Raw genomic sequence first — 13938 nt, 5'->3', positions numbered from 1 at the left:
AAAAAAAAAAAGATTATTTGGACTTGTTCTGTTTAAATTTACCACTATAAATTTTCCTCTTAAGACAGTTTTCATTGCATTCCACTGGTTTCAGTAAGTTGTGTCTGCATTTTCATTTGATTGTAAATATTTTGTAATTTCTTCTTTAATTTCATCTGTAACCCACTGGTTGTTTAGAAGGTTGTTATTTATTTTTTTTTTGCTTGTTTTTTGTTTTACAGTACTGGGGATTGAACTCAGGACCCTGCACTTTCCAGGCAAGCACTTATTCTACTGAGCTATCTCCCTGGCCCTAGAAGGTTGTTATTTAATTTCCATGCATTTATGGTGTTTTCGTAGTTTTTTTTGTCAATAATTTCCAGTTTGATTGCACTGTGGTGTGGTCAGATAGTATGCATAGGATAATTTTAATTCCTTTGCATTTCTGTTAGAGTGCTCGTATATGGTCTATTTTGTAGAATGTCCTGTGCGCAGTTGAGGATGTGTATTCTGTTATTGCTGCGTGAAACACTCGGTCAAATGTCTGCCAAGTCAATTTCTTCACAAGTTTGGTTTAGTTCTGTTATTTCTTTGTTAATTTTTTTGTCTAGTTGAGCTATCTCTTTGTGACAGTGACATGTTAAAGTCCCCCATTACTATTGTATTATTGCTTATTTGATTTTTCATATGTTTAAAATTTGTCTTTTGTAGGAGGGTGTTCCTACATTTGGTGCATATTTTTATAATTGTTATTTCTTCCTCTTGCAGTGTTTCTTTAACAAGTGTGTAGTAACCTTGTTTATCTCTTTGGATGATTTTGAGTCTGAGGTTGATATTGTCAGACCTGCATGTGCAAACATCATATTGTCTCCTTAGTGTGAGAATCTGAAAGAAAAAAGTGGAATCTGATGGGTACAATAGATACTGAGAAAAGGAAATCAACTTATTCAAAAGTAAAGAGTTACTGGAAGAAGGATAGAAGAGGAAGTGGGGGAAAGAGATTTATCTATGTATAGAAGCAGAATGGTTTGGACAACTGTAGTATACATTTCTGCTGGTCTATGGAAAGAAACAGCTAATGCCTCAATTTGTTTTGTCTCATTTTTTAATTGTTTATATTTTTTCTCTTCTTAATTTCTTATATATTTATTTCTTTTTCTTTCTTCTTCAATTTTTGATGCATGTATCTAGTAATATGAATAACTAGTTAGATGACAACACTCTATATTACAACAAATCCTATGTAATTCATATTATTTTTGTTAAGTGAAATTCTGTATCACTTTTAATTTTTTGTGTTTTAATTCTAATTTGTATTTTCTTTAATTTTTTTAAATATAAAGTTTTATATCTCTGTACCTCTTGGGAATATTTGGCAATTTTTTATTCAAAATTTTCATATTCATGATTTATTCTTCTCTTTCCTTCTCTAGGTCCTCCTAAACAAATTCTGACCTTTTAAAAATCACTTTTACTTTTATACTTCCTGTTTCAAGTTTTCTTTTTTTCTTTCTACCTCTTCAGAGAATTCACCTCATGATCTTTGAGCTCACCTAGTTTGTTCTTCCTGTTACCTGAACCTACAAATACATTACTGAAATCTTTTGTTTAAAATTAATTTTTCAGAAAATATTTCTCTTTGCAAATACATATAGTTAAAATAGATTTTCATCTTGCATGCTAGTTCTCACTTCGTCCTTCTAGCAATTCCCATTAGCGACTATGTTTCTTTGAATATCTAATTTTCCCATTAATTCTGTTTCCTCTGCTTAGGTTTGGGTTATTGCCTTAGATGTTATTCTTTTTTATTTTTCCAGAATCTGGGAGCTTTAATTTCATAAAATATTTTAAAGAGAACAGAAATATAATTGATAAGCCATTAGAAATGATACACAATTTAAGACAAAAATAAGATGATAGGTATTCAACAGTAGTTTTTATATTGCACATTGCTGTCTTCAATGTAGTCACTCTAATCATAAATATTAGCATATAAAATTAGTCAAAGTAAAAATTTTAAGCATTAGCTGCTTTAAAAATCTAATAGAAATTAATAGTGCAATAATCTTAGTTGTCCTGTGTATAAATTACCTGATATTTCCCCTTCCTTTTTCCCCATCCTTTCTTCTTTTCCTCATCTCAATTGTTTATTTCTTGTGTTCAGTTTTTTTAATTTTTACTACCTCTATTGTACCTTTCAGATTTTATTTACTTTTTCAGGTTCATAAACTAGGACGACAATACAATGTTTACACATGTGGGTCTGATTTATTTCATTTATGAGTATACCCTCTAGTTGCACCCATTTTCCTATAAAAACCTCAAGTTTATCTTTTCTTATAGCTGAGTAATACTGCATCGTATAAAAGTACCACATCTTTTTATCCACTCCCCAGTTGATGGGCATTTGGGTTGTTTCCAAGATTTAGCTATGAAAAATTGTGCTTCTGTAAACATGGGTGCATATATATCACTGTGGTATGATGTTTTCAGTTTTTCTAGAAAAACACCCAGAAGGAGAATAACTGTGTAATTGGACCTCTAATCATAGGGTTTTTTTTTAAGAATTCCCACACTGATTTCCATAAAAAGATGTTATTCTTTAACATAGTAGATAACCTATAGTATTTTCCAGTGACCACATTTTAACTCCTTTTATATTATTTGGACAAGCAGTTTATTTAATTGCCAGAGTACTGTACAGGAGAGGATGAAGTTGATTTAGAGTGAAGAATACACACTCATATATGCTGTGTGTAGGGATTTGAGTCTGGGTGTAAGACAAACATTTTATAAGCCTCTGATTGACCTGACTTGTGGCTATAGGTTTTAATTACAACTCTGGACTTTGACTCACTTAACACAAATCAGGAGCAAAGAGAGCTCAACAGAATCCCTCACCACAGGTCTGTGACATTCTGTCCATCCCTTATACAAGCTACTTTTGCCTTTACATCATTACTCACTGACATAACTCTCTCTTACATCTTGTTTTGCCCACAGACTTCTAATGACCTTCCTTTCTTCAGGTCTCTCTAAAGTTGTATAAGTGATGCACAATGGACCTCACCATGAATGTCCCCTTTAGAGGTATTATTAGTAGCAAACAGCTAAAGAGATAGAATTAGGCCTTACTTATTCATTCTGGGAATTAATGATCAAAAGTTAAGAGTAGGGGCTGGGGAGATAGCTCAGTAGAATAAGTGCTTGCCTGGCAGGTGCAAGGGTCTGAGTTCAATCCCTGATTCCACAAAAAAATAAAAATAAATAAGAGTAGTCCCTATTAGTATGGGGCTCAGAGGAGAAGTTACATATTCAAAAAATATATATATGCCATGGCACATGAGACAGCAAGACAGTGGGTACAAAAGAGAGGTTTCATATCAAATTAACTCCAGGATAGAATCTCATCTTCTCTAGGGAGATGCTTGAAAATCAACAAATCCTTTATTTTTTTTTTGAAGTAATCCTAAGACTCTAAATTCCTCAAGTGGATTTGATAGGTACACACCTAGATCAGAAGACAACAAACGGAACATTACATCAGGAAGATATGGGTACCAAGAGTAATGTCAGCCAAAAAAAAAAAAAATTGCTTTGGGAAATCAGGCCAGTGTTTGTCACATTGTCTGATGGAAGTTATTTTAATCACAAGAAACTGAAGGTCTTTCAAAGGTCCTGAAGTAAAGGATGACTTTTCTTATCCTCCTTTCACAGAGCATATCCATTTTTTTCCGTATGCAAGACACTCGTGTGAAGCCCCACTCAGTGTGGATCATGGTACTCTGCGCATGGTGTATGTGAAGACCTCATTTTCTTCCTGTTTGCCCTTGAGGTCCACCTCCTCTTAATTTGCCTTACATCCCTCAGGGCCATTCAGATAACTACTGAGTATCTTTATATTTTTATTTTAAATTTCCAGTGAAACAGGATGGGTAACTGCCTCACTCTGGGTCATAGAATACACAAAATTAATGATTGTAGAGTCAAAGGCCATGCCATTGAACAAGCTATTGACTGGAGCAGGTTCAGTACAGCCACTTTCCTGTTGCAGAAGATACAAATGAAACACTTTTCCATATATGTGCTAAATGAAGGAAAGTAAAACAAATGTGAACTTAACATGCACATTGTAATATGTTCCATTAAAAATAAAAGATCTGATTAAATTATGCTATTTTTCCTGAACATTAATTAGAGATTATTACTCATGAGTTAGCAGGTTAGAACTCACATAATTTACTTTAACCTTAAAGAAAATCCCACCAACAAAATGCATCATTTTGATAATTTTAGGACAGAATGATCTGGCTTTAGAAACAGAGAAAACAGGACTAGTGTGGGCAGAGAGGTTAATATGAACCACGGCTGCTAAGTGCTTTATTCACATAGAATGATTAGAAGCAGATTATGTAGTGGAGTTTTGATCATAAAAACAATAACCAACATTCTAAGAATAGTTTGTTGATTGGTTAAGGGCAGTCAAACTAATTTTTTAAACATAGTTTCATATAAAAAGATAAGTGATTCAGTTTTTTGACTTATAAAGCAAAACATTCTCCCCTACTTCCCTTCTCATGACCACTATTATCATACAGTCCAGCACCAATTTTAAAATACAAATGACAGAGATAAGTGAGTAAAGTGCAATTGCAAGTAACAGAGCAGTCTATTTTGAACAATTGATTAATTTGTTTTCTGCTTCCTTAATATCTTTTAAATTAAAAGTAATTCTAGGGGTCAGGGAAATAGCTCAGTAGAATCAGTGCTTGCCTGGCAAGCGCAGGGTCCTGAGTTCAACCCCTGGTACTGCAAAAAAAAAAAGTGATTCTATTTTCATTTTGGAGTGGTCCCCATCATTCCTGCTTGCTTGCTGGCTGGCTTTCTTTCTTTCTTTCTTTCTTTCTTTCTTTCTTTCTTTCTTTCTTTCTTGTACCAGAAATCAAACTAAGGACTTCACACTTCCCAGACAGGCACTTGTGACAGATATGAGTACTGAATGAGTGCAATGCTTAGGAGTACACATCAGCATTCCATTAAATAAGTGTTTTTAAGCACAATCTTTTCATGAGACTTAGGATCCCAAACATAGGATGTGCAAACACAAGTAAGCTATGTTTTTGCTGTTTCATCCACAGATTCCCTCATTTTCCAGTCTAAATTGTGATTTCCTTACCTAAAAGTCTGGTTAATAAAATTTTCTTGGGCAAATATTAAGCTAATTTCTTAAGGAACTACACCAGCTTTGCTTTAGTAATTTTCTTTGACTATTGTCTTAAGTTTCTTGCAGCAAGTGTCAACAAGGAAAAATCTATATTATTCCATTCTTACAAGAATTATTTATATGAAAGAGATTTGTGTCTAAGACACAAAATAGTACTGGAGTATTTGCAGCTTATCCTGGATCTTGTAAGGTATGGAAAGTAATCAAAACCTCTATAAACTAACTATCACAACTCCACTTATAAACTTAATATAACCTCAATGTTGTGAGGTTAAAATGAAGGGCCAGTGCCTGGTATAGAGGTAAGTGTGGGTTCAAGAGTAGTGGAATACTGCTTCAGGGGCATAGAAAAAAAGACAGAAAAGAATAGCGAGAACAACAAAGAAAACAGATGGTAGAGAAAGAGTCCAAAGAAGCATTCTAATGCAAGCAAAATGACCAAGGGAGAAATTAAGCAAACAGGACAAAATAGATAGCAGATGACTGTCATCCAATATTGAAAAGTGAAACACTCACAGAATTTAGAAAACACATACGAGTTTATGCTGAGCCTGAAGATGCTGATGTAAAATATATGCAAATACTATTTGCTTGAAGCTAGCATTGTTTTTAAAGACCTCAAGAAAAAATTAAATAACCTGGAGGAGAAACAGCACAGAATCTAGAAAATCAGTGGAGTTAGGCTTGGATAACCAGCCTATCATGGTGTAGGCTTTCCAGTTTTTGAGTTGATCACAAAGCATATTTTTTAACATCCCTATACTGCAAAACACTTGGATTTTCACTATAGATCAGGCTAAATGTTGTCCACTCTACCGAAGGTACTGTCTAAATATTGGCTAACATTGACATTTCTTCAACCACATAGTTTATTTCTTTAAATCCAGCTTCCCACAAAATACCAAGACAAAAAAATTTTTTAAAAAATAATTTAGAAGAGTGTGACATACATTGGTCTGTAGCCAGCTCTCAATAGTCTTGTTCCTAGCTGATACCTCATGAGCACTGGCTTTACTGTCCACTTTCCTATCAGCATTCTGGTCCACTGAGCTCTGGCCAGAATTATCCACTAAGCTTTACCTGTAGCTTTCCAGAATTTGTCCAGCCTGATTCTATAAACTTTTCCAAGTTCCCACCACAAGCTAGTTCCAATGGCTTCTGGTCCACGTGGTCATATAATCACAGTCTTTCTTCACCTCACTTCTCTTCTCTGGTACCAATTTTCTATATTATAGCTTTCTTATTGTTGGATCAAAATACCTAACACCTACAATTTAAGGAAAGATTCATCTGGGTAATGATTTCAGAGGGTACAATCCACAGTTCACTCAACTGACTTGGCAGAAGGCCACGCCAGGAAAAACAAAAACAAAAAAAACAAAAAACCTGATCAACCTAGGACAGCTGACAAACTGAATAAGGAAGCGCATGTCTACACCATGTCACCAATGGCCCACCTCTTCCAACCAGGCTCTCACCACCTAACCCTATACTCAGCTATGAACTCATCAAGAAATCAATCCACTAGTAAGTATAGTACCCTCATGATCCAATCATCTTCTAAAGCCCACGCTTCTGAACTCATGGGACTTTGGGGGGACATTTAAAATCTAAACCATAAATGTAAGCATTCAAAAGGAAAAGTGTATTTTGGAAAGATATGCCGTATCAAGAAAGAAAAACCTTAAATGACTTTTCTCTTGTTTCCATTCTTATTATAACTAATCGGTAGGGCCAGTAAACTTCTGTATTGAATTCTGCATAAGTGGACACTGACAATTTTTGGCAAACTTCTCTTCTTCATTCAGCTGATTTTCTGAGCTCATTATCCTCTGCACGCCAAAATTGATTTCATTACAGAGAGGCTTACAAAAAAGATTAAAGAACAATCGTCATGTTAATTAAAAGGGTAAGAAAATCAATAAAACGATGACATTTAAATTATCTTTATTTACTAGGACTCGCTACTCAAAATGAAACTACTGTCCTGTGGAACAAAATGAAATTTTTAATGGGTTGTTTCTTTCTCTAACATGAAAAGAATAAAAAGAAGAAAATATGGAGGGACTGAGGCTGAAATCAGAGTGTATTTTCCAGAAAATTATCATAATCTGCTGACAATGAATAGCTGGAAACTACTAATTAAGAATTTCCTTAAATTAATTAAAGAAAAATTTAATTAAATCCATCTTTGGAAATCAAATTTCCTTCAAACCACAGGTTAAAGAAAAATCTAAAATTTTCCCCATTTATATTCTCAACTTGTAAGATTTGACTTCTATTATTTATAAACAAGATTAAGTGAAATGCATGGTTAAAATTATTTTAAATGTAGTTAAGTGTGGACTTTAATTAGAAATATTTCATTATTATAAATTATGAATCTCCAATTTACAATAGTCAACAATTAGTACTAATACTTATTTCCATTATTAGCAGCCTAAAATGGATTTGCTTCAGTGAAAGTTGATAGTTCTGTAATAGTCATCCCACACATGAGTTAGCTATTTTTTAAAAAAAAAGAAAGAAAATAACCAACTTGGCAGAAGTAGAGGAAGGATTTGTTTTAACCCAAGTTTGAGATCTACTGAGGCTCTCTTTTCCAGTACATTAACTTTATTGACCACAAAATAACACAGCCACCACATCAAAATTACCTAACCAAGAAGTCTAGGTCAGAACTAGCTATTTTATAAAAATTGCCTCTTTATGAGATTTGTTTTAGAAGTGTGTTTTGCCAAGTGCTTTCACATAGCAAGTTCACACACATAACATTGATTTTTTTTCTTTTTAAGAGTAGGAAATTTGACTGGAGAATAGGAATTGAGAGAAGGAAATAGAAGTAGTTCCTAAGAAATAGGAGGGGTCCCGAATGGGTTGCCCATAACATTGATTCTTAAAGGAGTTGGTAGCAAAAGTCAACCTGTATTTAACCTTACATACAAGATTTTTGTCACTTATAGGGCGTGGGGCAGGGTATGGAGAAAAAAGCAAAAGAAATGCAAAAATGACCCATACTCCTTTCCTGTTGTTTTGTAAACTGCAGGGAAAATCAGACCAGTACGAGCAATGAGGAGATAATGAATTCATGTTTTCATACAACATACATACAATTTAGTCAATCAACATTTCTGAAAACTGTCTTCTGACCTCAGTTAACCTGCAAAACTGTCCTCAAATACTTGCAAAAGATTTTAATCTTCAATTTTTGTGCCTGTTTTCTTCCTCTTTGTTACCTTTCTTTGCTTTCTGTATTGTCAGAATATAGAAGGTTCGCTTTGATACATTTCTAGAAAGTTCTTAGTGTTTGCTAATATCCCTCCAGTAAATTAGGTTCAACACTGATCAAAGGTTTTCTTTTCTTTTAATACCCATGTTATTCTTGGAATAAACAGTAGACCCAAGCTTCAAGAATAGACAAAGTGGAGTGGTTCACACAAAAGGTTAGGAACCATGGGTACAAAAACTTTCCATCATCATTTTCTAAAAAATAAAACTAAGGTGTGTCAACAAAGTTCTTTTAATTCTAAAAATAGAATAGGCAAGGATTGTCACAAATCTTCTGTCTTGGAATTTCTTTCACCACTTTTCCAAAGGGACTAAAATATCACATAGTACTGAATTCATGTTTTCATAGAATAGGTACACAATTTAGTCAAAATAATAAATTTTAATAAATATAACTATTATATATAATATATTATATATAACTTTTATTAAATATAACACTATATTTTATTAAATAATTACCCCATAAAATAAGAATAGATGAAATAAGAAATCTTACAGTTTACTTACCGTGCAAAGACAGCTACAGATCTACACTTGTACTTTCTTGTAATAATTTTTTCAATTCATAATTACAATTTTTAAGCAATTGACTTTTCAATCTAGGTTGATTGTTATTTCTCTCCCTAATTCAATGTAATATTGATGTCTAGTGGTAGACTTTCTTCCTGAAAAATGTCATGCAAGTATTTAAATTGAACCACATGAATCTACCATTTTTATCCATCAAAATCATTCAAATCAGTTTTGATTGATAAAAGATCAATAAAAATATCAACAAATTTAGTTACTTCAGAAGAATAGTTTTAACTTAAATCATAACAAAATTGAGGACCTTTTCTTTTTGGAAGACCCGGAGATTGAACTCAGGCCCTTGCGCTTGCAGGAAAGCGCTTATTCCACTGAGCCATCTCCCCAGGCTCAAAATGAAGACTTTTTATACACCAATATTCATTTTCAATCCATGTTTACTACAGGAGCGGCACACAGATGCTCCAGAGGACTTTTTATAAACACGCCAGTAATAAGAGGCCAGAGAGTGTTGAGCTGTGTAGTCCGTTCACTTCTCGAGCAATTGCCACTCTAAGCAGAGCCCAGAGAGGCAAGTCATGCCGGCGGCTGGCGTCATGCTCCGTGACAGTCGCGCGCTGGCTCCATGCCAAAACTGAAGTTCAGATGCGGGTCGGGGCTGTGGCCAGATTCCAAGCTGCACTGAGGATGTAGCTTTCAGTTACTGCTCCGACTCAAAGGTTGGGCTCAACCAGAAACCGTCTGTATTCTATAAATAATGTGGATTCAGCTAATGGGCAGTGCTAGCAGGAAACACAGTAGGACAAGCCATCGTTCATCTTTTTAGCATAGACCAAAGAGATTCATTACTCAAAAGTGGCTATCCCACAGTTGTCTACATTTACCATTATGGTTGATCCATTCTTTTTTGAAAAGATTTGTGCTATCAAGTTCATCGTATTTACACATCACTGAGACAAAAGCATCAAGACATTAGCTATTTACAAAAAAATAAAAACACAAATCATAACATTAGTCATCAGACATCAAAAATGTAGGTGTAAAAATTTCAATATTTAGAAAGGCGAAGTATTCCCATTGATGGTATATAATATTTTCTTAATAACTTTCCTTAACAACTGATGATTTGCATTTTCATCCGGTGATAACATCTACTATTACTATTCAGAAATCCAGACAATATACAAATGCTAATTGGATTATATTCCAGAAAGTTCTTTGGACACAAATCGCAGTATAATTTATGGCTACCTTGACTTGGCTTCTAGCTCTGGCAGGCACTGTAAGGGGCTGCCCAGCCTTCAACTCCCTTGACAACAACTGTCCTCACACTTGCCACTGGGTCTCAGCAGTGTGAGTGCACCTCAGATCCTGCATGTCATTCACAGTAAAATCAAAGTTCAAGAGCCTAGGCTAAGTCAGCAAAGTCTTTCTTCTGAGAATGTGTGAATGAGATCCAGTGAGCTACCAGGAGTCTTACAGTAAAGGAGTTAATGTGAATTCAGAAAGGCTGTTCTGACCTTCTGACCAGAGAGAAGGAGAGGGAGAGCAAGGCACAGAAAGACAGAGACAGAGAGAAGGAGAGAGGGAGACAGAGAGGGAGGGAGAGAGAGGTAGAGAGAGGCAGAGAGGCAGAGGGGGGATGGAAAGTGAGACAGAGACAGCATAAACATATAAACAGGCATACAAGTAGAAATAGAGATGAGAAACTGAGCTTTCTAAGACTAAGAGTGAGTTCCATCTGGTGGATGCTCAGCTCCTGATTGCCATCCTTTGTCAATGAAATTTGCTATATTTTGAATAGTGAATCCCCTGGGTACCACCGATTCCTCATAATAATATATAGCCTTTATTTCTTAAACTAGTCTGAGGTTGTGGTTACAAGATATAATAGCAAGCAATACTAACTGTTATGGAATACTAATAAATGTTGGGATTTTTAGGAATTATAAGATTATCAGCTCTATATCTTCAGAAGGACTTAATATGATAGATAATGATCACTCTAGCTAGCATTTGGAAGAATCAAGATATAAGTCCAAGCAGTTGTCAATAATCTCCTACTGTTTGCTAAATACAGAGTATATGTAGAGTTTCACAAACTACAGTGCTAAATTGTCTGCACCAGATTCATCAGGAGTCAATTAAAAAAAAAAAGCAGAACAAAACAAAACCATCAAAGAATCAGCCCTCAGACCCAATCATGGGAACAGAATCACAACAGAGAGGACAAAATTTATTTAAATCAATTTGAGGTAATTCTAATACATATTTTGAGAACCATTGCTCAATAATCTAACCAAAGGAAGTCGATGAGACTGGGTAGCAATGTGTGTGTGTGTGTGTGTGTGTGTGTGTGTGTGTGTGTGTGTGTGAGGGGAAACAGTGCTAGGGGGATAAAAGTTTGTTTGATGTGCATGTTTCCCTTTCGGGTGCTTCAAGATGGCTAGTCTTGCCCCATAGTAACTGATTTTCTGGGATTCAAAGTCTAGGCAAAGAGTAGTAGGGGGCTCCTCAATGGGAGGATTTATACTTCCTTGGGGGCCAAAATTGGATGTATAGACTCTCAATTGGAAACATAAATGTTCTGTTTGGAGATCCTACTCAGGAAAAACAAAGAACTTTGAAACAAGTATTTCCAAAACCATAACGTTCCCTTCTGTGCACATTTTGTTCCTTGAACAGAAATGCACGGCTATGCTTCTGTGTGACCACGAGGACTTACTGACACACTATCATTTGTGCTGATGGAAACAGTGCATCTCTGAAGAGCGGGAAATCCTGGCTGACATATTTTATCGGTTCTTCTGGCCATGAAATTTGACAGACTGCAAATCCCCTGCTTGTTATTGTGAATGACAAGATAGGATTAAGGATGTTGTGGAAGAAAATTGCAGTTGGGCAAATATGAACACCGTCGCTCTAATAAAATTATTGCTGCATTCCAGGGTGGGCAGGATCATCAAGGAAATTTGTATGTTCTCTTTATGTGTCCTCTTAGCAAAAATAAAAGCTAAAAATAAAAACTAGGACAGTTCACAGTTGCCATCATTCTGACTAATAACCATAATAATGAAGGAAAGCAGGAAATAAAGAGTTGGGGTTGAAATAGAAGCTGTGGTTTTCCTTTTGGATGCTATCTTCCATCAATATAAGGCATGGGAAATATGAACAGCCTTTATTCAAATGTAATGGTACAAGCTGACCACGTGGCCAAGGGTACAGCCACTCATTAATTTAAAAAAGAAAATTGCATGTTGCAGTGTCTCTCTATTAACGCGTTCATTATATTTTTACACATCATGGAAATTGTGTAGACGCTGAAGCCGCTGTCCCTTGGCTTTGCCGAGAAAGGCTATTGTCCACAAAGTTGTTTCCTTCCTCGGCTCTTGGCCAAGAGGCTGCTGGTCTTTCCATCCCCGCCCACCTCCTCTCCCCCTGTGCCACCCACAACCACTTCAAATCATAGGGTGAATGTGCTTCTAAAGGCCTAAATCTGAATCTGTAATCTCCAGTGATGACCAAATTAGGTTCCCCACTATGTAATTATAAATTCCTCTGTATTTTTTCCTTCATAGTTCCTCTGATTAATGTAATGAAAAAATTACTCATAATTATCAATTTTATTTTTGTGCCCTCCATTTGACACAAGCTGCGTGAGAACAAGAATCTTGCTTGTTTTGTTTTGTTTTGTTTTGTTTTGTTTTGTTTTGTTTTGTTCCTGACCAAAGCACCCATAAGCCCTAGTAGCTTGTGGATCTCAATCTCACAATCTCAGGTACATGGGAAATGCTCATCAGGTGGTGCTTGTGCATGTGTAGGTACACGGGTGTGTGCAGAGATATTTTTGAATGATGGATGTTTATTCCCAAATGAACGCTGTGTTTGTTATCATTGGATGTTTTTACTTAAAGAATATGTGATGATCTTTTATCATTATCTCATTTAATCCAGGTTAAATAAAAAGAGTTAAGATGCCAAAGGCTTTTATAATCTCCCCAGTACACAAAAATACACACATTTATTCTACCCCAGAGAGTGTATAGGAGATTTATGAGATGTAGGAGAACTATTTCTTTTAGTCCTCTTCTTCCACTTTTCAGTAATTCCAAGTTATCCTAACACCTTTGTGTTTTTTATTTGTTTATTTTAAATTGCCCTTTTCTTCCAAATAAGATATAACTTTCTCCATTGTACCAGTGACCTAATTTTCCCAATGCAGTTAACTCTACGTCCACCTACAATGTAACAGTTTCTCAAGGATAAAGACCTCAGCTGGCACCATGAGGATGACCTGTCCACCTAGCTTACTGCTGCATGGAAGAGCAGTGTTGGAAACAGAAGCTGCGCTTCTACTTAGGGTTTCCAGTGCCAACATTTTATCATGCTGTCTTTCTAGCTCCTGTGCCCCGGGCCACATGACATTGAGTTCTTTCTTTGTCAGAAGCTTAGATTTCCTTTTCAATCATGTATTCCTTGAGGCAGCCATTCCAAGCACATAGACAGGACATCATAAGATCTTCTTTAGTGGAGGCCAAGTGTGCCCTTGATTTGAACTGAACAGAATGTCCAGGCACTTGAGTAGAAACACACTATGGAAGAGAAAGACAGCCAAATCTAATTCTTCCTTTGAAACCTCCTAAAATTTCTTAGCATTCTTCCAGTACCTACATAAATTCTACTATGTGTGTTTCCCTATGTGTGTTTGTGTGTGTGCATACATGCATATGTGTATATGCATATATATACATATATATAGATGTGTCAAGCAACATACTGCAGATACTAAATACATGGCTATATTTCTTTAAAATGTGGCATAGGTGTTACTTCAAAAGATGTTAAAAATAGTTTTGCTGCTCTCTGAGCAAAAATCAACAAGCCAAACTGCAACCACATCTATAACAACAAAAAAA

This window comes from Octodon degus, unplaced genomic scaffold (genome assembly GCF_000260255.1).
Source record: "Octodon degus isolate 3935 unplaced genomic scaffold, OctDeg1.0 scaffold00004, whole genome shotgun sequence".
NCBI lineage: Eukaryota > Metazoa > Chordata > Mammalia > Rodentia > Octodontidae > Octodon > Octodon degus.
Note: the sequence above shows the minus strand (reverse complement) of the source record.